The sequence below is a fragment of the Hemibagrus wyckioides genome, linkage group LG27 (assembly GCF_019097595.1).
Source record: "Hemibagrus wyckioides isolate EC202008001 linkage group LG27, SWU_Hwy_1.0, whole genome shotgun sequence".
NCBI lineage: Eukaryota > Metazoa > Chordata > Actinopteri > Siluriformes > Bagridae > Hemibagrus > Hemibagrus wyckioides.
The window spans coordinates 14,133,049-14,160,030 of NC_080736.1; the positions used below are offsets into that span (position 1 = coordinate 14,133,049).

At 38.5% G+C, this 26,982-nt stretch overlaps 1 non-coding gene and 2 pseudogenes across 1 annotated transcript; all 3 read right to left on the bottom strand.

The window, feature by feature from the left end:
* Window positions 1–11,837: 11,837 nt before the first annotated feature.
* LOC131347934 (U5 spliceosomal RNA) lies at window positions 11,838–11,952 on the bottom strand. The gene has a single exon (XR_009203859.1). It is a non-coding gene; the product is annotated as a U5 spliceosomal RNA (small nuclear RNA).
* A 259-nt stretch (window positions 11,953–12,211) lies between these two features.
* Window positions 12,212–12,377, bottom strand: LOC131347940 (U2 spliceosomal RNA; annotated as a pseudogene).
* A 5,431-nt stretch (window positions 12,378–17,808) lies between these two features.
* Window positions 17,809–19,188, bottom strand: LOC131347378 (uncharacterized; annotated as a pseudogene).
* Between the last annotated feature and the right edge of the window lie 7,794 nt (window positions 19,189–26,982).

Below are 26,982 nucleotides of genomic sequence, written 5' to 3' on the forward strand. Positions count from 1 at the left end.
TTTTCTTTGACTTTTTTCACATGTTTGGGGTCGACTATGATATGAAATGTGATTGTTTACTATAAAATGACAAAATTCATAAGAAACATAGGAAAGTCATAAAAAATATGAACTTTGATATGAAATATGACTTTTTTCATCAAAGTGCAAAAATTGATTAGAAACATGAAAACAGTGATATTTCTTGAAAATTCACTTAACAAAATCAACTTTCATCATTTTTCATCGAAGTGGCTCGTTTCCTGCCTCGGTGCAGTGTGCTCTCTGCATTGTGCTTCTCTGGCGCTGAAAATGCGATTCCGCAACTCTCAGCGCTCTACGAGCAAGGGAAAGCGGTTTTTCAGACAATCGTATGTGTGCAGCTGAACGGGGAAGTTTTCTTTGACTTTTTTCACGTTTGGGGTCGACTATGATATGAAATGTGATTGTTTACTATAAAATGACAAAATTCATAAGAAACATAGGAAAGTCATAAATAATATGAACTCTGATATGAAATATGACTTTTTTCATCAACGTACAAAAATTCATGAGATACATGAAAACAGTGATATTTCTTGAAAAGTCACTTAACAAAATCAACTTTCATCATTTTTCATCGAAGTGGCTCGTTTCCTGCCTCGGTGCAGTGTGCTCTCTGCATTGTGCTTCTCTGGCGATTAAAATGCGATTCCGCAAGTCTCAGCGCTCTACGAGCAAGGGAAAGCGGTTTTTCAGACAAACGTATGTATGCAGCTGATAGGCGCAGTTTTCTTTGACTTTTTTCACGTTTGGGGTCGACTATGATATGAAATGTGATTGTTTACTATAAAATGACAAAATTCATAAGAAACGTAGGAAAGTCATGAAAAATATGATTTTTGATATGAAATATGATTTTTTTCATCAGAGTGCAAAAATTGATTAGAAACATGAAAACGGTGATATTTCTTGAAAATTCACATAACAAAATCAACTGTCATCATTTTTCATCGAACTGGCTCGTTTCCTGCCTCGGTGCAGTGTGCTCTCTGCATTGTGCTTCTCTGGCGCTGAAAATGCGATTCCGCAACTCTCAGCGCTCTACGAGCAAGGGAAAGCGGTTTTTCAGACAATCGTATGTGTGCAGCTGAATGGGGAAGTTTTCTTTGACTTTTTTCACATGTTTGGTGTCGACTATGATATGAAATGTGATTGTTTACTATAAAATGACAAAATTCATAAGAAACATAGGAAAGTCATAAAAAATATGAACTTTGATATGAAATATGATTTTTTTCATCAAAGTGCAAAAATTGATTAGAAACATGAAAACAGTGATATTTCTTGAAAATTCACTTAACAAAATCAACTTTAATCATTTTTCATCGAACTGGCTCGTTTCCTGCCTCGGCGCAGTGTGCTCTCTGCATTGTGCTTCTCTGGCGCTGAAAATGCGATTCCGCAAGTCTCAGCGCTCTACGAGCAAGGGAAAGCGGTTTTTCAGACAATCGTATGTGTGCACCTGAATGGGGAAGTTTTCTTTGACTTTTTTCACATGTATGGGGTCGACTATGATATGAAATGTGATTGTTTACTATAAAATGACAAAATTCATAAGAAACATAGGAAAGTCATAAATAATATCATTTTTGATATGAAATATGATTTTTTTCATCAGAGTGCAAAAATTGATTAGAAACATGAAAACAGTGATATTTCTTGAAAATTCACATAACAAAATCAACTTTCATCATTTTTTCATCGAACTGGCTCGTTTCCTGTCTCGGAGCAGTGTGCTCTCTGCATTGTGCTTCTCTGGCGCTGAAAATGCGATTCCGCAAGTCTCAGCGCTCTACGAGCAAGGGAAAGCGGTTTTTCAGACAATCGTATGTGTGCAGCTGAATGGGGAAGTTTTCTTTGACTTTTTTCACGTTTGGGGTCGACTATGATATGAAATGTGATTGTTTACTATAAAATGACAAAATTCATAAGAAACAGGAAAGTCATAAAAAATATGAACTTTGATATGAAATATGATTTTTTTCATCAGAGTGCAAAAATTGATTAGAAACATGAAAACAGTGATATTTCTTGAAAATTCACATAACAAAATCAACTTTCATCATTTTTCATCGAACTGGCTCGTTTCCTGCCTCGGTGCAGTGTGCTCTCTGCATTGTGCTTCTCTGGCGCTGAAAATGCGATTCCGCAACTCTCAGCGCTCTACGAGCAAGGGAAAGCGGTTTTTCAGACAATCGTGGGTGTGCAGCTGAATGGGGAAGTTTTATTTGACTTTTTTCACATGTTTGGGTTCGACTATGATATGAAATGTGATTGTTTACTATAAAATGACAAAATTCATAAGAAACATAGGAAAGTCATAAAAAATATGATTTTTGATATGAAATATGATTTTTTTCATCAGAGTTCAAAAATTGATTAGAAAAATGAAAACAGTGATATTTCTTGAAAATTCACATAACAAAATCAACTTTCATCATTTTTCATCGAACTGGCTCGTTTCCTGCCTCGGTGCAGTGTGCTCTCTGCATTGTGCTTCTCTGGCGCTGAAAATGCGATTCCGCAACTCTCAGCGCTCTACGAGCAAGGGAAAGCGGTTTTTCAGCGAAAAGTATGTGTGCAGCTGAATGGGGCAGTTTTCTTTGACTTTTTTCACATGTTTGGGGTCGACTATGATATGAAATGTGATTGTTTACTATAAAATGACAAAATTCATAAGAAACATAGGAAAGTCATAAAAAATATGAACTTTGATATGAAATATGACTTTTTTCATCAAAGTGCAAAAATTGATTAGAAACATGAAAACAGTGATATTTCTTGAAAATTCACTTAACAAAATCAACTTTCATCATTTTTCATCGAACTGGCTCGTTTCCTGCCTCGGCGCAGTGTACTCTTTCCATTGTGCTTCTCTGGCGCTGAAAATGCGATTCCGCAAGTCTCAGCGCTCTACGAGCAAGGGAAAGCGGTTTTTCAGACAAACGTATGTATGCAGCTGATAGGCGCAGTTTTCTTTGACTTTTTTCACGTTTGGGGTCGACTATGATATGAAATGTGATTGTTTACTATAAAATTACAAAATTCATAAGAAACATAGGAAAGTCATGAAAAATATGATTTTTGATATGAAATATGATTTTTTTCATCAGAGTGCAAAAATTGATTAGAAACATGAAAACAGTGATATTTCTTGAAAATTCACATAACAAAATCAACTTTCATCATTTTTCATCGAACTGGCTCGTTTCCTGTCTCGGTGCAGTGTGCTCTCTGCATTGTGCTTCTCTGGCGCTGAAAATGCGATTCCGCAACTCTCAGCGCTCTACGAGCAAGGGAAAGCGGTTTTTCAGACAATCGTATGTGTGCAGCTGAATGGGGAAGTTTTCTTTGACTTTTTTCACGTTTGGGGTCGACTATGATATGAAATGTGATTGTTTACTATAAAATGACAAAATTCATAAGAAACATAGGAAAGTCATAAAAAATATGATTTTTGATATGAAATATGATTTTTTTCATCAGAGTGCAAAAATTGATTAGAAACATGAAAACAGTGATATTTCTTGAAAATTCACATAACAAAATCAACTTTCATCATTTTTCATCGAACTGGCTCGTTTCCTGTCTCGGAGTAGTGTGCTCTCTGCATTGTGCTTCTCTGGCGCTGAAAATGCGATTCCGCAAGTCTCAGCGCTCTACGAGCAAGGGAAAGCGGTTTTTCAGCGAAAAGTATGTGTGCAGCTGAATGGGGCAGTTTTCTTTGACTTTTTTCACATGTTTGGGGTCGACTATGATATGAAATGTGATTGTTTACTATAAAATGACAAAATTCATAAGAAACATAGGAAAGTCATAAAAAATATGAACTTTGATATGAAATATGATTTTTTTCATCAAAGTGCAAAAATTGATTAGAAACATGAAAACAGTGATATTTCTTGAAAATTCACTTAACAAAATCAACTTTCATCATTTTTCATCGAACTGGCTCGTTTCCTGCCTCGGCGCAGTGTGCTCTCTGCATTGTGCTTCTCTGGCGCTGAAAATGCGATTCCGCAAGTCTCAGCGCTCTACGAGCAAGGGAAAGCGGTTTTTCAGACAATCGTATGTGTGCAGCTGAACGGGGAAGTTTTCTTTGACTTTTTTCACGTTTGGGGTCGACTATGATATGAAATGTGATTGTTTACTATAAAATGACAAAATTCATAAGAAACATAGGAAAGTCATAAAAAATATGAACTTTGATATGAAATATGATTTTTTTCATCAGAGTGCAAAAATTGATTAGAAACATGAAAACAGTGATATTTCTTGAAAATTCACATAACAAAATCAACTTTCATCATTTTTCATCGAACTGGCTCGTTTCCTGCCTCGGTGCAGTGTGCTCTCTGCATTGTGCTTCTCTGGCGCTGAAAATGTGATTCCGCAACTCTCAGCGCTCTACGAGCAAGGGAAAGCGGTTTTTCAGCGAAAAGTATGTGTGCAGCTGAATGGGGAAGTTTTCTTTGACTTTTTTCACGTTTGGGGTCGACTATGATATGAAATGTGATTGTTTACTATAAAATGACAAAATTCATAAGAAACATAGGAAAGTCATAAAAAATATGAACTTTGATATGAAATATGATTTTTTTCATCAGAGTGCAAAAATTGATTAGAAACATGAAAACAGTGATATTTCTTGAAAATTCACATAACAAAATCAACTTTCATCATTTTTCATCGAACTGGCACGTTTCCTGCCTCGGTGCAGTGTGCTCTCTGCATTGTGCTTCTCTGGCGCTGAAAATGCGATTCCGCAACTCTCAGCGCTCTACGAGCAAGGGAAAGCGGTTTTTCAGACAATCGTATGTGTGCAGCTGAACGGGGAAGTTTTCTTTGACTTTTTTCACGTTTGGGGTCGACTATGATATGAAATGTGATTGTTTACTATAAAATGACAAAATTCATAAGAAACATAGGAAAGTCATAAATAATATGAACTCTGATATGAAATATGACTTTTTTCATCAACGTACAAAAATTCATGAGATACATGAAAACAGTGATATTTCTTGAAAAGTCACTTAACAAAATCAACTTTCATCATTTTTCATCGAAGTGGCTCGTTTCCTGCCTCGGTGCAGTGTGCTCTCTGCATTGTGCTTCTCTGGCGATTAAAATGCGATTCCGCAAGTCTCAGCGCTCTACGAGCAAGGGAAAGCGGTTTTTCAGACAAACGTATGTATGCAGCTGATAGGCGCAGTTTTCTTTGACTTTTTTCACGTTTGGGGTCGACTATGATATGAAATGTGATTGTTTACTATAAAATGACAAAATTCATAAGAAACGTAGGAAAGTCATGAAAAATATGATTTTTGATATGAAATATGATTTTTTTCATCAGAGTGCAAAAATTGATTAGAAACATGAAAACAGTGATATTTCTTGAAAATTCACATAACAAAATCAACTTTCATCATTTTTCATCGAACTGGCTCGTTTCCTGCCTCGGTGCAGTGTGCTCTCTGCATTGTGCTTCTCTGGCGCTGAAAATGCGATTCCGCAACTCTCAGCGCTCTACGAGCAAGGGAAAGCGGTTTTTCAGACAATCGTATGTGTGCAGCTGAATGGGGAAGTTTTCTTTGACTTTTTTCACATGTTTGGTGTCGACTATGATATGAAATGTGATTGTTTACTATAAAATGACAAAATTCATAAGAAACATAGGAAAGTCATAAAAAATATGAACTTTGATATGAAATATGATTTTTTTCATCAAAGTGCAAAAATTGATTAGAAACATGAAAACAGTGATATTTCTTGAAAATTCACTTAACAAAATCAACTTTAATCATTTTTCATCGAACTGGCTCGTTTCCTGCCTCGGCGCAGTGTGCTCTCTGCATTGTGCTTCTCTGGCGCTGAAAATGCGATTCCGCAAGTCTCAGCGCTCTACGAGCAAGGGAAAGCGGGTTTTCCAGCCAATCGTATGTGTGCACCTGAATGGGGAAGTTTTCTTTGACTTTTTTCACATGTATGGGGTCGACTATGATATGAAATGTGATTGTTTACTATAAAATGACAAAATTCATAAGAAACATAGGAAAGTCATAAATAATATCATTTTTGATATGAAATATGATTTTTTTCATCAGAGTGCAAAAATTGATTAGAAACATGAAAACAGTGATATTTCTTGAAAATTCACATAACAAAATCAACTTTCATCATTTTTCATCGAACTGGCACGTTTCCTGCCTCGGTGCAGTGTGCTCTCTGCATTGTGCTTCTCTGGCGCTGAAAATGCGATTCCGCAACTCTCAGCGCTCTACGAGCAAGGGAAAGCGGTTTTTCAGACAATCGTATGTGTGCAGCTGAACGGGGAAGTTTTCTTTGACTTTTTTCACGTTTGGGGTCGACTATGATATGAAATGTGATTGTTTACTATAAAATGACAAAATTCATAAGAAACATAGGAAAGTCATAAATAATATGAACTCTGATATGAAATATGACTTTTTTCATCAACGTACAAAAATTCATGAGATACATGAAAACAGTGATATTTCTTGAAAATTCACATACCAAAATCAACTTTCATCATTTTTCATCGAACTGGCTCGTTTCCTGCCTCGGTGTAGTGTGCTCTCTGCATTGTGCTTCTCTGGCGCTGAAAATGCGATTCCGCAACTCTCAGCGCTCTACGAGCAAGGGAAAGCGGTTTTTCAGCGAAAAGTATGTGTGCAGCTGAATGGGGCAGTTTTCTTTGACTTTTTTCACATGTTTGGGGTCGACTATGATATGAAATGTGATTGTTTACTATAAAATGACAAAATTCATAAGAAACATAGGAAAGTCATAAAAAATATGAACTTTGATATGAAATATGATTTTTTTCATCAAAGTGCAAAAATTGATTAGAAACATGAAAACAGTGATATTTCTTGAAAATTCACTTAACAAAATCAACTTTCATCATTTTTCATCGAACTGGCTCGTTTCCTGCCTCGGCGCAGTGTACTCTCTCCATTGTGCTTCTCTGGCGATTAAAATGCGATTCCGCAAGTCTCAGCGCTCTACGAGCAAGGGAAAGCGGTTTTTCAGACAAACGTATGTATGCAGCTGATAGGCGCAGTTTTCTTTGACTTTTTTCACGTTTGGGGTCGACTATGTATATGAAATGTGATTGTTTACTATAAAATGACAAAATTCATAAGAAACGTAGGAAAGTCATGAAAAATATGATTTTTGATATGAAATATGATTTTTTTCATCAGAGTGCAAAAATTGATTAGAAACATGAAAACAGTGATATTTCTTGAAAATTCACATAACAAAATCAACTTTCATCATTTTTCATCGAACTGGCTCGTTTCCTGCCTCGGTGCAGTGTGCTCTCTGCATTGTGCTTCTCTGACGCTGAAAATGCGATTCCGCAACTCTCAGCGCTCTACGAGCAAGGGAAAGCGGTTTTTCAGACAATCGTATGTGTGCAGCTGAACGGGGAAGTTTTCTTTGACTTTTTTCACGTTTGGGGTCGACTATGATATGAAATGTGATTGTTTACTATAAAATGACAAAATTCATAAGAAACATTGGAAAGTCATAAAAAATATGAACTTTGATATGAAATATGATTTTTTTCATCAGAGTGCAAAAATTGATTAGAAACATGAAAACAGTGATATTTCTTGAAAATTCACATAACAAAATCAACTTTCATCATTTTTCATCGAACTGGCTCGTTTCCTGCCTCGGTGCAGTGTGCTCTCTGCATTGTGCTTCTCTGGCGCTGAAAATGTGATTCCGCAACTCTCAGCGCTCTACGAGCAAGGGGAAAGCGGTTTTTCAGCGAAAAGTATGTGTGCAGCTGAATGGGGAAGTTTTCTTTGACTTTTTTCACGTTTGGGGTCGACTATGATATGAAATGTGATTGTTTACTATAAAATGACAAAATTCATAAGAAACATAGGAAAGTCATAAAAAATATGAACTTTGATATGAAATATGATTTTTTTCATCAGAGTGCAAAAATTGATTAGAAACATGAAAACAGTGATATTTCTTGAAAATTCACATAACAAAATCAACTTTCATCATTTTTCATCGAACTGGCACGTTTCCTGCCTCGGTGCAGTGTGCTCTCTGCATTGTGCTTCTCTGGCGCTGAAAATGCGATTCCGCAACTCTCAGCGCTCTACGAGCAAGGGAAAGCGGTTTTTCAGACAATCGTGGGTGTGCAGCTGAATGGGGAAGTTTTCTTTGACTTTTTTCACATGTTTGGGTTCGACTATGATATGAAATGTGATTGTTTACTATAAAATGACAAAATTCATAAGAAACATAGGAAAGTCATAAATAATATCATTTTTGATATGAAATATGATTTTTTTCATCAGAGTGCAAAAATTGATTAGAAACATGAAAACAGTGATATTTCTTGAAAATTCACATAACAAAATTAACTTTCATCATTTTTTCATCGAACTGGCTCGTTTCCTGTCTCGGAGCAGTGTGCTCTCTGCATTGTGCTTCTCTGGCGCTGAAAATGCGATTCCGCAAGTCTCAGCACTCTACGAGCAAGGGAAAGCGGTTTTTCAGACAATCGTATGTGTGCAGCTGAATGGGGAAGTTTTCTTTGACTTTTTTCACGTTTGGGGTCGACTATGATATGAAATGTGATTGTTTACTATAAAATGACAAAATTCATAAGAAACATAGGAAAGTCATAAAAAATATGAACTTTGATATGAAATATGATTTTTTTCATCAGAGTGCAAAAATTGATTAGAAACATGAAAACAGTGATATTTCTTGAAAATTCACATAACAAAATCAACTTTCATCATTTTTCATCGAACTGGCTCGTTTCCTGCCTCGGTGCAGTGTGCTCTCTGCATTGTGCTTCTCTGGCGCTGAAAATGCGATTCCGCAAGTCTCAGCGCTCTACGAGCAAGGGAAAGCGGTTTTTCAGCGAAAAGTATGTATGCAGCTGAATGGGGCAGTTTTCTTTGACTTTTTTCACATGTTTGGGGTCGACAATGATATGAAATGTGATTGTTTACTATAAAATGACAAAATTCATAAGAAACATAGGAAAGTCATAAAAAATATGAACTTTGATATGAAATATGACTTTTTTTCATCAAAGTGCAAAAATTGATTAGAAACATGAAAACAGTGATATTTCTTGAAAATTCACTTAACAAAATCAACTTTCATCATTTTTCATCGAAGTGGCTCGTTTCCTGCCTCGGTGCAGTGTGCTCTCTGCATTGTGCTTCTCTGGCGCTGAAAATGCGATTCCGCAACTCTCAGCGCTCTACGAGCAAGGGAAAGCGGTTTTTCAGACAATCGTATGTGTGCAGCTGAATGGGGAAGTTTTCTTTGACTTTTTTCACGTTTGGGGTCGACTATGATATGAAATGTGATTGTTTACTATAAAATGACAAAATTCATAAGAAACATAGGAAAGTCATAAAAAATATGATTTTTGATATGAAATATGATTTTTTTCATCAGAGTGCAAAAATTGATTTGAAACATGAAAACAGTGATATTTCTTGAAAATTCACATAACAAAATCAACTTTCATCATTTTTCATCGAACTGGCTCGTTTCCTGTCTCGGTGCAGTGTGCTCTCTGCATTGTGCTTCTCTGGCGCTGAAAATGCGATTCCGCAAGTCTCAGCGCTCTACGAGCAAGGGAAAGCGGTTTTTCAGCGAAAAGTATGTGTGCAGCTGAATGGGGCAGTTTTCTTTGACTTTTTTCACATGTTTGGGGTCGACTATGATATGAAATGTGATTGTTTACTATAAAATGACAAAATTCATAAGAAACATAGGAAAGTCATAAAAAATATGAACTTTGATATGAAATATGACTTTTTTCATCAAAGTGCAAAAATTGATTAGAAACATGAAAACAGTGATATTTCTTGAAAATTCACTTAACAAAATCAACTTTCATCATTTTTCATCGAAGTGGCTCGTTTCCTGCCTCGGTGCAGTGTGCTCTCTGCATTGTGCTTCTCTGGCGCTGAAAATGCGATTCCGCAACTCTCAGCGCTCTACGAGCAAGGGAAAGCGGGTTTTTCAGACAATCGTATGTGTGCAGCTGAACGGGGAAGTTTTCTTTGACTTTTTTCACGTTTGGGGTCGACTATGATATGAAATGTGATTGTTTACTATAAAATGACAAAATTCATAAGAAACATAGGAAAGTCATAAATAATATGAACTCTGATATGAAATACGACTTTTTTCATCAACGTACAAAAATTCATGAGATACATGAAAACAGTGATATTTCTTGAAAAGTCACTTAACAAAATCAACTTTCATCATTTTTCATCGAAGTGGCTCGTTTCCTGCCTCGGTGCAGTGTGCTCTCTGCATTGTGCTTCTCTGGCGATTAAAATGCGATTCCGCAAGTCTCAGCGCTCTACGAGCAAGGGAAAGCGGTTTTTCAGACAAACGTATGTATGCAGCTGATAGGCGCAGTTTTCTTTGACTTTTTTCACGTGTTGGGGTCGACTTCATGATATGAAATGTGATTGTTTACTATAAAATGACAAAATTGATAAAAATCGTAGGAAAGTCATGAAAAATATGATTTTTGATATGAAATATGATTTTTTTCATCAGAGTGCAAAAATTGATTAGAAACATGAAAACGGTGATATTTCTTGAAAATTCACATAACAAAATCAACTGTCATCATTTTTCATCGAAGTGGCTCGTTTCCTGCCTCGGTGCAGTGTGCTCTCTGCATTGTACTTCTCTGGCGCTGAAAATGCGATTCCGCAACTCCCAGCGCTCTACGAGCAAGGGAAAGCGGTTTTTTAGACAATCGTATGTGTGCAGCTGAATGGGGAAGTTTTCTTTGACTTTTTTCACATGTTTGGTGTCGACTATGATATGAAATGTGATTGTTTACTATAAAATGACAAAATTCATAAGAAACATAGGAAAGTCATAAAAAATATGAACTTTGATATGAAATATGATTTTTTTCATCAAAGTGCAAAAATTGATTAGAAACATGAAAACGGTGATATTTCTTGAAAATTCACTTAACAAAATCAACTTTAATCATTTTTCATCGAACTGGCTCGTTTCCTGCCTCGGCGCAGTGTGCTCTCTGCATTGTGCTTCTCTGGCGCTGAAAATGCGATTCCGCGAAAGTCTCAGCGCTCTACGAGCAAGGGAAAGCGGTTTTTCAGACAATCGTATGTTGTGCACCTGAATGGGGAAGTTTTCTTTGACTTTTTTCACATGTATGGGGTCGACTATGATATGAAATGTGATTGTTTACTATAAAATGACAAAATTCATAAGAAACATAGGAAAGTCATAAATAATATCATTTTTGATATGAAATATGATTTTTTTCATCAGAGTGCAAAAATTGATTAGAAACATGAAAACAGTGATATTCCACGAAAATTCACTTAACACAGTCAACTTTCATCATTTTTCATCGAACTGGCTCGTTTCCTGCCTCAGCGCGGTGTGCTCTCTGCATTGTGCTTCTCTGGCGCTGAAAATGCGATTCCGCAAGTCTCAGCGCTCTACGAGCAAGGGAAAGCAGTTTTTCAGACAAACGCATGTGTGCAGCTGAATGGGGCAGTTTTCTTTGACTTTTTCACGTTTGGGGTCAACCTTGATATGAAATGTGATTGATTACTTTAAAATGCCAGACCAGAGAACACTTGATCTTAGCCAAAAGGCCAAGAAGCAATAAACATTTATCCCTTCTGCTTAACGGACGGCCTTAGACCACACCTATACAGGCATGCATAAAGTCACATGAGCAAATAAGACCCAACTACTGGAAACTACCCATTTAAAATTGAAGCATATGCAGTTTTGCCAGAGCAAAGCTCACAAAAATACATCAAACTCATTGATGTTCCTCTCCACAGAAATCTTTAGTAAAAGGTAAAAGATTTATGCATGACTGAAGAGAAAACAAAGCTGTAAAGCAAAAAAGCCGAGCAGCACCGGGAAACCCTTGTCCGAGAAACCCAATGCTCGATGAGGGTAAGGCCGGCCCCTTGGGTTGGTTGAGTGGAAAAAGGGTGGGGAAAGGTTGACGTGCAACAACTGACCGTGGTGAGCAGAAGGAGTCGAAGATTGGCTAGGGAACAGGGCGGGTTGGATGCAGACATAATTTGGTAAGTATGTAAGTAAGTAAGTCAGTAAGTCAGTAATTTTTTCTCCTTCATTTTACATCAGAAAACGTTGCACCAAGCCTGGAAGTATTGCAATACCAGTCCGATCTGCAGAGCGGACGTAGCAAGCCCCTATTCCGGCTCCCAGATCTAAAAATCTGTTTAATATAGAGGACATATCAGATATTAACCTGATAAGAAGAGAGTTTTTTTTTTCAATCCAAATCCTACCCATATCCATACCTAACCATTCACCTTTTCAAGGCCAGACTAAGGATTGTAACGTGAACCCAGACCAAGGCCAAAAAGCCAGACCAGTGAACACAATAGATCCTAGCTAAAAAGCCTGAGAAGCGCTCTACGAGCAAGGGAAAGCGGTTTTTCAGACAAATGCATATGTGCAGCTGAATAGGGAAGTTTTCTTTGACTTTTTTCAAGTTTGACTTTTTTAACATGTTTCACATGATCTATATTATGAAATGTGATTGTTTACATTTGTAAGGACCACCCACTGGCTCAACGACAGAATCCAGCGGCGTGGGTGAAGGTATCTCGTATTCTACCTTTCCTTTGCTCTTCTAGAAGAATTTGCTTCAGTTTTTAAAATTTGAATTCATTCTTTGATGTCTGTGTATAATGATAATCTGACTCCAGTTAATAATTAATATAAGTATCTTCTGATGCTGATCACAATTTAGAAGGTTGACTAATCTTAACTTATTAAGTAGATAGAAATCTGAAATGATTGAACATAACTCTATTTAACCTTAAACCTGGGTTTCTCCATACAAGTGTATGTTTCAGTTTGTTCTAATTTAACTTTAAACTGAGGCATTCTCCATTCAAGTTTAAGTCGAGGCTACTCCATTTCAACATAAACCTAGGTTTCTCCATTCCGATTTAAGTTCACAATCTAAGATTAAAGACGAGTATTATAGTCCATAGGCTCAGAATAAGTCAAAATTAAAAATTTTATTTTGCCAGGCAGGTTCCACTTAAGTCAGTCTTTTCAATTAGAAAAAATACCAAACACAGTAACAATTAAAAGGATCAGTATAGTATGAAAAACACAATTTACAGAGTTAAAGTCATACCTGGCAATAGAGACACATAATGATAGTGTGGGAATTTCTGAATGCAGATGCTTCCCTGAGTCTTTTGCCATTGCACTTTGATATACCCAAGAGACACAAAGGGTCGTACAATCTATGAGTCCACAGAAGGCCTGGTTTTGGATGGATTGTAAGGACACATCTGGCTTTTAGTTTTAGTTCACACCAAATGGGATGTAAAGGACAGATTGTTGTCTTGTGACCTGCGAGGGGGTTGAATAAGGTCATAAGGACATATCTCCAACAGGAGTACAGACTATGTGTAAACTTTAGTATACTCTGATTTGGAAATTAGACCTTTTTCAGCAATGGCACCATAACCTTTAGAATGACATTAAACATCAATAACGTCATACAGTAAGTATATCATCATATTTTTTCAGTATTCCTTGAGATTAGAACCTGAAGGGTAAAAGAATGTACATTCTTGGTGAGATCCAGAAAATAGTTCCACCATTGCCTCGTTGAAGAGGGGGAGGTACACAGGAATGTGAATTGTTTTATGATACACTTCCCAAAACCCCCCAAATTCCCCAAAGTTTCTGTTTTTGCTTGAAGATATAACTTCATCACAGTCAATATTAATAATTTGGCCTGCCTGCAATCCTCCCCTAGCCCCTTGGGACATTTTCAAAATAATTCCCAAGGGGACATTGCTGGGTAAGATTACTGTAGCAATCTCTGAATGGCTGGCACATATAAGGGACTTGATTGGTAATGCAAGGGAATCCATTATCTCCTTATCTACACTGCCACTAATATAGTATACTCTGATTTGGAAATTAGACCTTTTCACCAATCGCAACATAACCTTTAGAATGACATTAAATATCAGTAATATCATACAGTAAGTACATCATCATATTTTTTCAGTATTCCTTGAGATTAGAACCTGAAGGGTAAAAGAATGTACATTCTTGGTGAGATCCAGAAAATAGTTCCACCATTGCCTCTTTGATTTATGACACACTTCCCAAAACCCCCCAAAGTCCCCAACGTTTCTGTTTTTGATTGAAGATATAAATTCATCACACTCAATATTAATAATTTTGCCTGCCACATTACACATTAAAAAGCAAAAATTCAAAAGAAAGTGGGAAAGTGATGAAAAACATGAATTTTGATATGATATTTTATTTTTTACATTGAAGTGCAAAAATTCTTAAGTAACATGGAAACAGTGATATTCCATGAAAATTCACTTAACAAAGTCAACTTTCATCATATTTCATGGAACTGCCTTGTTTCCTGCCTCAGCGCAGTGAGCTCTCTGGATTGTGCTTCTCTGGCGCTGAAAATGCGATTCCGCAAGTCTCAGCCCTCTACGAGCAAGGGAAAGCGGTTTTTCAGACTTTTTTCACGTTTAGGGTCAACTATATTACGAAATGTGATTGTTTACATTTGTAAGGACCACCCACTTGCCCAACAATGGAATCCAGCGGTGTGGGTGAAGGTATCTCGTATTCTACCTTTCCTTTGCGCTTCTAGAAGAAGTTGCTTCATTTATTAAAATTTGGATTCATTCTTTGAGCTCTGTGTATAATGATAATCTGACTCCAGTTAATAATTAATATACACTATATTGCCAAAAGTATTCGCTCACCTGCCTTGACTCGCATATGAACTTAAGTGACATCCCATTCCTAATCCATAGGGTTCAATATGACGTCGGTCTACCCTTTGCAGCTATAACAGCTTCAACTCTTCTGGGAAGGCTGTCCACAAGGTTTAGGAGTGTGTTTATGGGAATTTTTGACCATTCTTCCAGAAGCGCATTTGTGAGGTCACACACTGATGTTGGACGAGAAGGCCTGGCTCTCAGTCTCCGCTCTAATTCATCCCAAAGGTGTTCTATCGGGTTGAGGTCAGGACTCAACCCGATAGAACACCAGTGCAGGCCAGTCAAGTTCCTCCACACCAGACTCTGTCATCCATGTCTTTATGGACCTTGCTTTGTGCACTGGTGCACAGTCATGTTGGAAGAGGAAGGGGCCAGCTCCAAACTGTTCCCACAAAGTTGGGAGCATGGAATTGTCCAAAATGTCTTGGTATGCTGAAGCATTCAGAGTTCCTTTCACTGGAACTAAGGGGCCAAGCCCAGCTCCTGAAAAACAACCCCACACCATAATCCCCCCTCCACCAAACTTTACACTTGGCACAATGCAGTCAGACAAGTACCGTTCTCCTGGCAACCGCCAAACCCAGACTCGTCCATCAGATTGCCAGATGGAGAAGAGTGATTCGTCACTCCAGAGAATGCGTCTCCACTGCTCTAGAGTCCAGTGGCGGCGTGCTTTACACCACTGCATCCGACGCTTTGCATTGCACTTGGTGATGTATGGCTTGGATGCAGCTGCTCGGCCATGGAAACCCATTCCATGAAGCTCTCTGCGCACTGTTCTTGAGCTAATCTGAAGGCCACATGAAGTTTGGAGGTCTGCAGCGATTGACTCTGCAGAAAGTTGGCGACCTCTTCGCACTATGCGCCTCAGCATCCGCTGACACCGCTCCATCAGGTTACGTGGCCTACCACTTCGTGGCTGAGTTGCTGTCGTTCCCAAACACTTCCACGTTCTTATAATACAGCTGACAGTTGACTGTGGAATATTTAGGAGCGAGGAAATTTCACGACTGGATTTGTTGCACAGGTGGCATCCTATCACAGTTCCACGCTGGAATTCACTAAGCTCCTGAGAGCGACCCATTCTTTCACAAATGTTTGTAAAAACAGTCTGCATGCCTAGGTGCTTGATTTTATACACCTGTGGCCATGGAAGTGATTGGAACACCTGATTCTGATTATTTGGATGGGTGAGCGAATACTTTTGGCAATATAGTGTATGTATAATCTGATGTTGATCTCAATTTAGAGGGTTGACTATGCTTAATTTATTAAGCAGATAGAAAACTGAAATGATTGAACATAACTCTATTTAAACTTAAACCTGGGTTTCTCCATACAAGTTTAAGTTTCAGTTTGTTCTAATTTAAGTTTTAACCGAGACATTCTCCATTCAAGTTTAAATTGAGGCTACTCCATTCCAACATAAACCTAGGTTTCTCCATTCCGATTTAAGTTCACAATCTAAGATTAAAGAGGTGTATAATAATGATTTTCCATAGGCTCAGAATAACTCAAAATTAACAATTTAATTTTGCCAGGAATGTTCCTCTTAAGTCAGTCTATTCAATTAGAAAAAATACCAAACACAGTAACAATTAAAAGGATCAGCATAGTATGAAAAACACATGTTACAGAGATAAAGTCATACCTGGCAACAGAGACACATAATAATAGTGTGGGAAGTTCTGAATGCAGATGCTTCCCCTGAGTCTTTGTCGTAGACAGGTCGTTTGTTCTGAGACATTAGACTTTGTCGTAGACAGGTCGTTTGTTCTGAGACAGGTCGTAAGGACACATCTGGCTTTTAGTTTTGCTTCACACCAAATGGGTTGTTAAGGACATAGTTCAGATTGTTGTCTTGTGACCTTCGGGGGGGTTGAGCAAGATCATAAGGACATATCTCCAACAGGAGTACAGACTATGTGACCAGTGTTTTCCAGTTTCCAGTGTGACCGCTGCCCTACCCCTGGTCGGAGTCTTGCCGCGTGATGGTGCCCACTGATGCTGTGGATGGATCTGTGTGGACCAGGAGACAGCCATGGACAGAGCCACTTGGGGACTTTCACACCATCACAGATATGCCATTACATCTGTCAGCCCATGACAGCAAAGAAACTACACTGACCTAATAGTTCCTCATGGGTCATTGATTGCTGTTGTAGAAAGGACATTAATCAGCTACAGTTACATTATTTTCTATTTAGTGTCACCCAAATGAGGATGGGTTCCCTTCTGAGCCTGGTTCCTCTCAAGGTTTCTTCCTTTCCATCCCAGGGAGTTTTTCCTTGCCACTGTTGCCACAGGCTTGCTCATTAGGGATAAAATAAAATAGTCTAACTATAGAATTTAATAATTTATTCTTATTTCTAGTTAATTAGTTATTTTTTATTTTTTATTATTTTTAATTTTCCCCTCCTCTTTCTCTGTTTTCTTCTTTTATAAAGCTGCTTTGAGACAATGTTCACTGTAAAAGGCGCTATACAAAATAAACTGAATTGAATTGAATTGAAACTATGTGTAAACTTTAGTATACTCTGATTTGGAAATTAGACCTTTTTCAACAATCGCAACATGAGCTTTAGAATGACATTAGACATGAATTACATCATACAGTAAGTATATCATCATATCTTTTCAGTATTCCTTGAGATTAGATCCTGAAGGGTAAAAGAATGTACATTCTTGGTGAGATCCAGAAAATAGTTCCACCATTGACTCTTTGAAGAGGGGGAGGTACACAGGAATGTGAATTGTTTCATGACACACTTCCCAAAACCCTCCCCAAATTCCCCAAAGTTTCTGTTTTTGCTTGAAGATATAACTTCATCTTAGTCAATATTAATAATTTGGCCTGCCACATTACAATCCTCCCCTGGCCCCTTGGGACATTTTCAAAATAATTCCCAAGGGGACATTGCTGGGAATCTTATTGTAGCAGTCTCTGAATGGCTGGCACCTATAAGGGGCTAAGCGTGACAACAGTGTTGGCAGATGTTCGTAAGGAGTGAAGAATAAATCTGAAATAATAGCACTGAAGTGTAGACAATATGAGAACAAGTCCACTGGCAATCACACAGCCACAGAACTTGAACTTGACAAGATCTCTGCTGTTCCCTTGGCCAGGTATGCTTCCACCTGAGCCTGGTTCAGATGATACTCAGTCTGTAGTATAGTTTGATGTACCAAATATATTGTGTCGATTAGAGCTTTTGTGCTATGTTCAAAGAAAGTGTCTTCCCACCATGGGGAAACATCTGTGTCCAGTGGTATCCTCCCCAAGATATTTATCTGACCCATTGAGAAATCCTCTGTAACCTCCAAGCAGAAGGTATGGTTTGCAGGGCAGGTCAGCCCACCATAGGTGAAGGAATTAATTTCACTGACGAAACACCACTGTGTGTGAGATACTTGAATCGCATCAGCATGACCATTCCATGACTGAACACTGATAAGCTTAGTATCATTGGAAGAGAAGGGTTGTAGTAAAGTATTTCATGTACAAATAACATAACTGGAAGTTTCATGACAACAGGTGCAAGTGGTAAACAAGGTCTCATCCCCTTTTAAAGTCATATATCCTGTTAGGTGGTCCCATTTAATGATCTGATCCTTCACTAATACACCTATAGAATGTATAGTCGTGGAGTTCAAAAATACTTGCTCTGGGTGCATGAAAGGAAAATTGGCAAAAAACCCAATGCAGCCAGTGCACTCATTCCCAGTGTATAACATCAATGTAGACAGTAATTCAGAGTATTTAATATCTTTCATCTTTTCTGATGTATACCATCTATGCAAGTCTAAAATTTCTATAAGATCATTTTAAGCATGCCTAGATGTCTTGAGAAGATGAAGGTCTAAAATTTCTTGTCTTGCAGCAGTAAATAAATCCTGTGCATATGTTCTGCAGGCTAAGTCATGTTTGATGGTACGGTTTTGATTGAATAATGTATGGCTGACCATTAGAAGTGCTTGCACTTCTGATCTAACCGATTTGATGATATTTTCATTGCTATTGGTGATGTGTTAAAAACCAGTGGCCACCTGGTTTGCCAACTAAGCTGAGAATTGTGATTGTCCTGTTATTTTGTAAGTGTTGGCAATTGAATTCACAGGGCCAAAGAGACCTGCTAAATTTCCAAACAGATCTCACTTAGAACGTACAGGTGGAATTTGGACTGCAAGCCTGCCTTCGTAATCAGAGATTAAATCATCGATTCATGACTGTAGCTGTTTTATCATCCTCACTTCAATGTTTTGTAAAAGCAGACAAAATATTTGAAATGTTATAGGTTACATGTGTCATTATCAAATTTACATCATGCAATAAAGTCTTATTAATGTTTCCCTTAATAAAACCACCTGGAGGGATTGGATATAATTTTGGGCATTGTTTAGGCTTACTATACCCACAAGTGGTCAGGTTGAAACAGTGATGTAGAGTCCATGAACAGTTTTGTGGTCCACTGTAACTATTCACATCAGCCTCACATTTTCCCACACAATATGTTCCTTCTCTTCAGCTAGTCCAAATGAAGGCTTTTGGTTTGTTTTCATCCAGAACATATGAAGTAAGATTAAATTTGTATTCGGTTTAACTCATAAATGTGGTGTTGATTGTTTCAGAGTGTGTGCATCTATATACTGCAGGTTCTAGATCCTTAGCATAGTAGCACATTTTAGGATCTACACCATTATTGGGTTTTTCATAGAGAGTGCGCATACTCCCAACTTCAGCTCCTGGCTCCAATTTAAGTTGATACCAGACTGTTATATTATGAAAGGACGGGTATGCCGGTGTGTCTCCTGAAATGTTTACTATTGTGGGATGTGTGGAACCTGCTTTACAGCAAATTTTGGTTGCACAATTTGGTTCCGGTGATAAACTGGGAGGCCATGTGAGTACTCCTCTAGGTGGTATTGTGCTGTACGATGTGGATGACCCCACTGAATATTTTTACACCCCTCTCCCACATTTCAGGGTGTGTGTAAGAGATACCCTTTGGCCTAGTTTGATGCAAGTGTGCCCGGACACCTTCCTTTCTTCTGGTCTCCAACCAATGGATGGTCTGTCATCCATATCTGAACTGATGTCCTTCCACAGATCAAAGTATGGAGGAGGGTCCGAAAGTGCCTTCAAACACCGACATTGTCCTGGCGTATGCGAGGTCCAGATAGGATAACCATAAAGGTAGACTGTGACATATTCCAGAATGTTGTTTAATGTGACATGAAACTAGATAAGCATGTCGTCTTCTGCAACTGTAAGCTTGGGCCACTGAAATTGCACGTTGTAACCAATACGAATGAATTCGACTTTGCTCAGTGAGTCGATACTTTGTGTCCCACTTGTGATCAACCCATGTGCTGTTGACGTACATCTGTCAGCTGTCACTTGGCCTGAACACAGCACACGTGGCGTGGTAACGTCTACACTGTGGGTCATCTCTATCGTCATTCGCCATAATTCTGCACACAACACTTAAACCAAGATAGAAACAGCATAGACAGACATGGACATACAGAAAACAAGTAACACAGAGTAGACAAATAACAAACATCATTAAAGTCTTTGAATACTTGTTGTCAGTTCTCAACTCCATCTCCACTCTCGTCTATCACTAAGGGACTTGAGTCCGGCCCTGCATCTGACATATGCATTTGCATTAACATATAACTGTATATGTATATATGTTTGAACACTCTGCTGTACACCTAATCTCACGGCTCCACCTGACGTGGCTGTTCCTCTACCTCGGTGCCGTGTACAGCTTCGCCAACCTGTGAACACAAAGTTCTATGGATCTGGGTTAGCCATTTTACATTACTTGACATTACACTGTCAAGCTGCTCCAAAGATGGGCCCTTATAGGGTACCTGTGTGAACGCTACTGGCATTTCCAGTAACATTACTGCCTGTTAACATTTCATGTGGAGTCAAATGTGTGATGCGGTTAGTCTGTGATCGCATTTTCATCAAAGCAAGTGGCAATGCTTGCACCCAGGTTAGATTTGTACTCTTACAAATCTTAGCTATTTTTCCCTTCAAAATTCCATTTGCCCTTTCCACCATTCCCTGAGACTGGGGATGGTATATACACCCTAACTTGTGATTTATACACAATGCTTCTGTGATAGCTTTGATTACGGCATTTACAAAACGTGTCCCATTATCAGAACTAATTTTATCTGGAATGAAAAATCGTGGGATTACTTCTCTGCACAGAAAGTTCACAACAGCTTTTGCATCATTTTTGGCTGTTGCTACTGCTTCAACCCATCTGTTAAACCAATCCACCACAACTAAGATATAACACTTATCCTTTCGTTGTTCTGCCATATCAACAAAGTCCATTACTAAATGCCTGAATGGACCTCTAGATTCAGGTATGTGGCTTATGGGAACTGTAAAATGTTTACGTACACGTCATACTGCACACAAATCACACTCACTCAATTCACACTCGCGCAAAACTTTGCTTATTTACCATGCTTGCCAGATACGGTAACCACCAGTTTTTCTGTATTATTGTTATTAATTCTCTCTTGCTGCAATGATCTATACCATGTACTCCTTTTATTAATGCAGGGAGGAGGGAGAGCGAGGCCACCAACAAACCTTTCGCACTTCTCCACACTCCAGTGTGGGTATCTAGCATCTCCCCCCTACTCCTCCACATCTCTAAATCCTCTGGACTCGCTGTATTTTGATTCTCCCTGACTGCCTCTAGTGTCATTTCTCCTGATTCAGGATCAGGCTCACCAGGTTGCATCAAGGCCATTATAAATTCCTCTCTCAAAGCTGCTTTCTTTGCTGCGTTATCAGCAGCAGGGTTTCCTTTTGTTACAAAAGTACTGTCAGATTTGTGTGCTCTGCACTTCACTACAGCCAACTGCTTAGGTAATCTCATTGCATTTAAAAGTTCTGATATTGCTGGACCATGGGAAATGGCACTTCCATCAGCTCTTTTAAAGTTTCTCTGTGCCCATATTGGTCCAAACACATGACACACTCCAAATGCATATGCAGAATCAGTATATACAGTACATATCTTATCTGCTCCTAGCTTACATGGTAAGAGCCTTTATTTCTGCCAATTGAGCTGAACACAGCTGAGGAACTGTTGCAGCACTAACCGTTATAAATTCTATGTATGTCTGCATCATACTGTACTACTGCATAGCCAGCTCTATTCCCCTTATCAGTTCGATAACATGAACCATCAAAAAAGAAGACAAGCTGAGTCATGTTTCTAAGTCATCTCTTAATCTCAGGAATTTTTCAGATTCTTCTGAACAATTATGCGGTATTCCCTCTGTCGGTAACACTATTTTATCTGCAGGATTAACGGTAGTGCACCTTTTAATAGTTAACTTGGGAGCTGAGAGAATTATGTCATAGCCTGTGTGCCAGGCATTAGTTAACACAAATGATTGACTTGTTAATAATGCATGTAATGCATGTGAAGTGTATAATGTTACTGGATGACCCATTGTGATCATGGAAGCTTTCTGGTATGCAAATGCAGCTGCTGCTATCGCACAATAACAAGGAGGCATACCCTTCTCTACGTTATCTAAAGCTATGCTACTCCCTCAGCTGTCCAAATTAACGGTGCAGAAGGTTTTGTTTGGTTTGCATTTTTTATCATATCACGATTTAAAATAGTTTGCACACGAGTGGGAGATATTTTTTCTTGTGGTCCCTTCCAAAACTCGTACCAAGTATTCTACTTTTTCCTGACAGAATAGCAATTTTTCTTTACTCACTTTGTACCCATTTTGTGTGAGTGTTTGTAGTACTGTTATTGAATCTTCCACGCACTGTGCTCTTGTTGGACTGCAGATTAGAACGTCGTCCACAAATGTCAGGACTTTGCATACAATTTGCAGATGAGATAAATCACAAGATCAGCACTCGATTAAATATTGAAGGACTTTCACAGTATTCCTGTGGTAGTCTTGTATACGTGTATTGTTGGTTTTCATAAGTAAATGCGAATAATGGCTGAGACTCAGGATGCACTGGAATGCTGAAAAATGCAGAACATAGATCAATTACTGTGTACCATTTTGTATCTTCTGGAATGTTGGAAAGTAATGTGTGGTGTAGCGAATCTAACTCAAGATTTAAATATTTAAGTATAATTATAACTGGTTATAATTAATTATAAATATTCAAATTGGTGTTTTAGAACTAACTGTTAGAGAATCAATAACACAATTATTTGATTTGTTCGTCCAGTGAACAGACAGTATAATTATGCATTAATTCCAGGGAAAGTTATCTTCCTGGCCAAGAAAGAATAAGTACTTTACAAAGTACTAACTGTAATTTAGCACATAGTAAGAGCAATGTTCAGGGACCCCAAAATTGTGAGCAAAGCACAGAGACAATCACTCGTGAATAAAATGCATTTAATAAAACAGAAACACAAAACACATACTAAGTACGACACACGTACATAAAAGACAGGATAAGGATTATAGAGAGGGGATAGGTAGGCAAAGAGAGATTGAGATTAAGGAAGGGAATACAGAGGAAATCAGAACGAGAGAGAGAGAGTGAGAGAGAGGAAGAGATAAGGAACTAGAGAAGAGATCAAATATGGCAAGTTTCAGATCGAGTTTTGGTTACCACGTGTGAGAATCGTCAAGGTAATTAGGATTCGCCTTAATAAAGGGGCTTCAGCTTAAAATTGCGGATCTAAAATAATTAGTAGCTTTTACTTGCATTGGTTCACTGACAAGCGTCCTGATGTAGTGGATCAAGGAGGTTCGAAGATTCAAACTCCTCGGAGCAAGCAAGAGATGCTGCTGGAACGATAAAGGTTTCGGTGGTGCAAAGAAAGTTCTTGAATTGAAGCTGCGGGCAAAGTCTCAGAGAAAGTGAAAGTCTTGTCCCAAAGAAAGATCGGCGTCGAGTCGGGCGATGATAGAAGAGATTGTGCCGGGGAGAAAAGGCATCAGACCGGAGAGGGGGTTGGCCCCCATGGGGCCAAGCCGAGCTGAGCAGAGCAAAAAGCTGAGCTAAAAGCCAAAGCTGGACAAAAAAGTCACGATAGATGGGTGCTGTTCTACTGTAGTCACTTTTATTCTAAAATATCTTTTATCTGCAGATATTTCTACATTTGGGTTTTGTGTCTGCATCCAGCCTTTCTGCTGATATACCTCTCTCATCACTGGCCCTATATATTTTGATTCAAAATTCATGCCCAATCATGAAGGTGATGTGGGGAGCTGCTTCTGATATTTGATACCAGGTTTCCACATTGTCTGGTAATTTCACTCTAGCTGCAATGCCTTGCCAGCCTATTACAATGTCAGTTACATTTAAACTGTAGCTTTGTCCCTCTTGCTGTTCTTCATAGTCATCACCCACAGGCCCTCCTTCCAGTTCACCGTTACTCTCCTCTTCCCCTTCTTCTGTCTCGGGCATTGATATCTGTGGGTTTTGGGACGTGAGCTTTGAGTGTGTAGTTACCCCATTAGCTTTTTCTTCTTGGCTTGGGTCTTGGGTTTCCTGGCTCTGCTGAATGCAGGAGATCTTGCTTCTAACTTTTTCTCAACTCGTTTTGCTCTTTGTGCCATCTTGGCATTGCTCATTTTTCAGTTGTAATACACTCAGGGCACCCATACTCTGGGCTTCTTCTTCTTCTGACCCGTACTTTCTTTAATTCTCTTAGTCCATCTGCATTATTCAGTTCAGTGGTTTTTAACTTCTTTTCTAGGTGGTCAGTGTGTAGCCGTAACTCATTCACCCTTTCCAGTGCAGATGTTTTCATAACCATTAGATCTTCCTGGTGTCTGTCTCTTTTTCTTTGTCGTTGTTCATCCATGTTTTCCTCCTCTTTACTGAGGTTCCGTTCTCTTCTTCCTCGAATCTCTGAGTTCTCTGGATATGTAGCTGCTGCCGCTGCTCCCTCATCAGCGTTTGGTCTCAACCTTTTCTTGACTTGTTCAGGTTGTGGGCTGTACGCGCTGGCACCTTTTTCGCCTTTGGACTCTGTAGTGAGTTCGTGCAATGTGTGTTTAGCACCTTTAAGGAACTCTCCAGTATCATCTGGATGTAACTGCATTCTTGGCCTCTTCCCTTTCGGATCTGGTTCAGTTGGGGTGCTGTAAGGCTGTGGCTATGGCAGGAGTTGATCTCCACTGGCCCAGTATGCTCTTGATTTTTCATGTAATTCCTCTTCCCAGCGAGGTGATGGTTGCAGCTTGCTCTTTACACCTCCTTGGCTTGATGTTTTCCGTCGTGCCCTCTGACTGTCTGCTCTCAGATGGCTGGGTTCACTTTCCCCCTTGGGCACAGTTGATCTCATTATTCCACTTATTTGTCCCGTTAATATGTCAACCTCCACTTCTTTAGGGCATAGTAACACAGGGTAAATTCCCATTACGCCAGCAGGAGCAAAAGCATAATTCACATTATATGGTGGTGGCCATCCGTGCTCCTCACATTTCCCACATGATGGGGCTTTTCCCTCCCTATGCTGTTCCAGGTCCAGCATTTCGTCTGCCATACATTCTTTGCTCACAGATTTGTCCATTTCTCTTTTATTTTGGTCTCTCTCTAGTCCTCCTTTTTCAAACCACTCAATAATCTCCAGTTTCTTTTGTGTTTTTTCACTGGTTTCTCTCTTCATTTCTCCCCAGCACTCTACCCTGGCTTTCAATTTCCTGCATTGTGTCACATCAAATGTTCCTTCTGCAAGCCACTGCATTCCCCAGTTCTTCCGATCATGCAATTTTTCATATATTTTCTAATGTCTTTACTTGCAACCATGTGTCTCGCCATTATAATTCCAGCAGGTGTGGAAAAACTTGTCTTGTCCATTGTGTGGCTCAGTGGGGTTAAATGGAAAGTTTTGAAAGTTTATGGAAATCTTGAACTTCAGTTTTTGTTTAAACACGTCCCCTTTCACTGGTTCTGTTATAATGTAATGATAAATAAGATGTGTTACAAACCACAAATGTGCTGTGAGCCACAAGCGTGTTATTATCTACAAGCGTGTTATAATCTACAAACGTGTAGTAAATATTGCTGTTGTGCTACACTTAGGAAGCTTAACTGATAACAGGTATGACAAACGAGCATAAAACGCCTATATTATAGAATAATAAAATAAAATAATTAAATAAGCTAATAAACTACCCTGTATGTCCCTAATTACTTAATTAACCATGCTAATTAACCTTACTAATCAATAGTAAGCAAGCATGAGCATCACTGTTTCTAGCATTAGCATTTCGCTGCCATTAGCTAATCAGCTACCAGTCAAAGGTTATCTATAAAGAAACAATTTAAAATTCCACCTAAGGTGTGGGAAAAATCAACACCCTAATTAATACTAATAATAACCAGTAATAATTAATTAGTAATTTATTAACTAATCAATCAACCAACCAATTTACTAATAATAATAACAATAACTAACCAATTAATAATAATTAATAAAGTAATAACAATTAATCAGTCAATAATAATTTATAATAATCAATTAATCAATAACAATGAATCAATTAATAACAATAATTAATAATATGCAGTAACCAATATGCAACACCAATCGCCTTAATAAAGATAACTTGAATAATCAATCAGCTCAGCAATTCATCAGCTCCTGATTAACAGCACACTCCAGCACAATCCAGACAACCCAGATAACCTAAAAGAACAATTATGGAAATGGAAATAAAATAACCAACAATCCCAGGTAAAACAAATGAATCAGCAGTGTTCACTAGAATACAATGACTCAGCAGCCATAAACTATATGCCACAGATCAGCAGTCAATGCAAACATTTATTAGAAAAAGCAATTAATCAACACAGCTGGTTAATATACAACATTGATATACAAGAAGAAATTAGCAATTAGCAATAAGCAATCAGCCATAGAAAATCAACAGAATTCAAACAAAAGAACCACAACAATCTAACAACTGTTGCCACTCTCTTCTGGGCACTGCAGCTATTTTTACGGAGTGAGTAATTCAAACACGTGCACGTGCAAGGACAGTCAACATTAACCTTCCCTCTCTATTCCACAGCCTGCCCAGCAACACGTGACAGAAACAGGCCTACCCTACTCTGTCA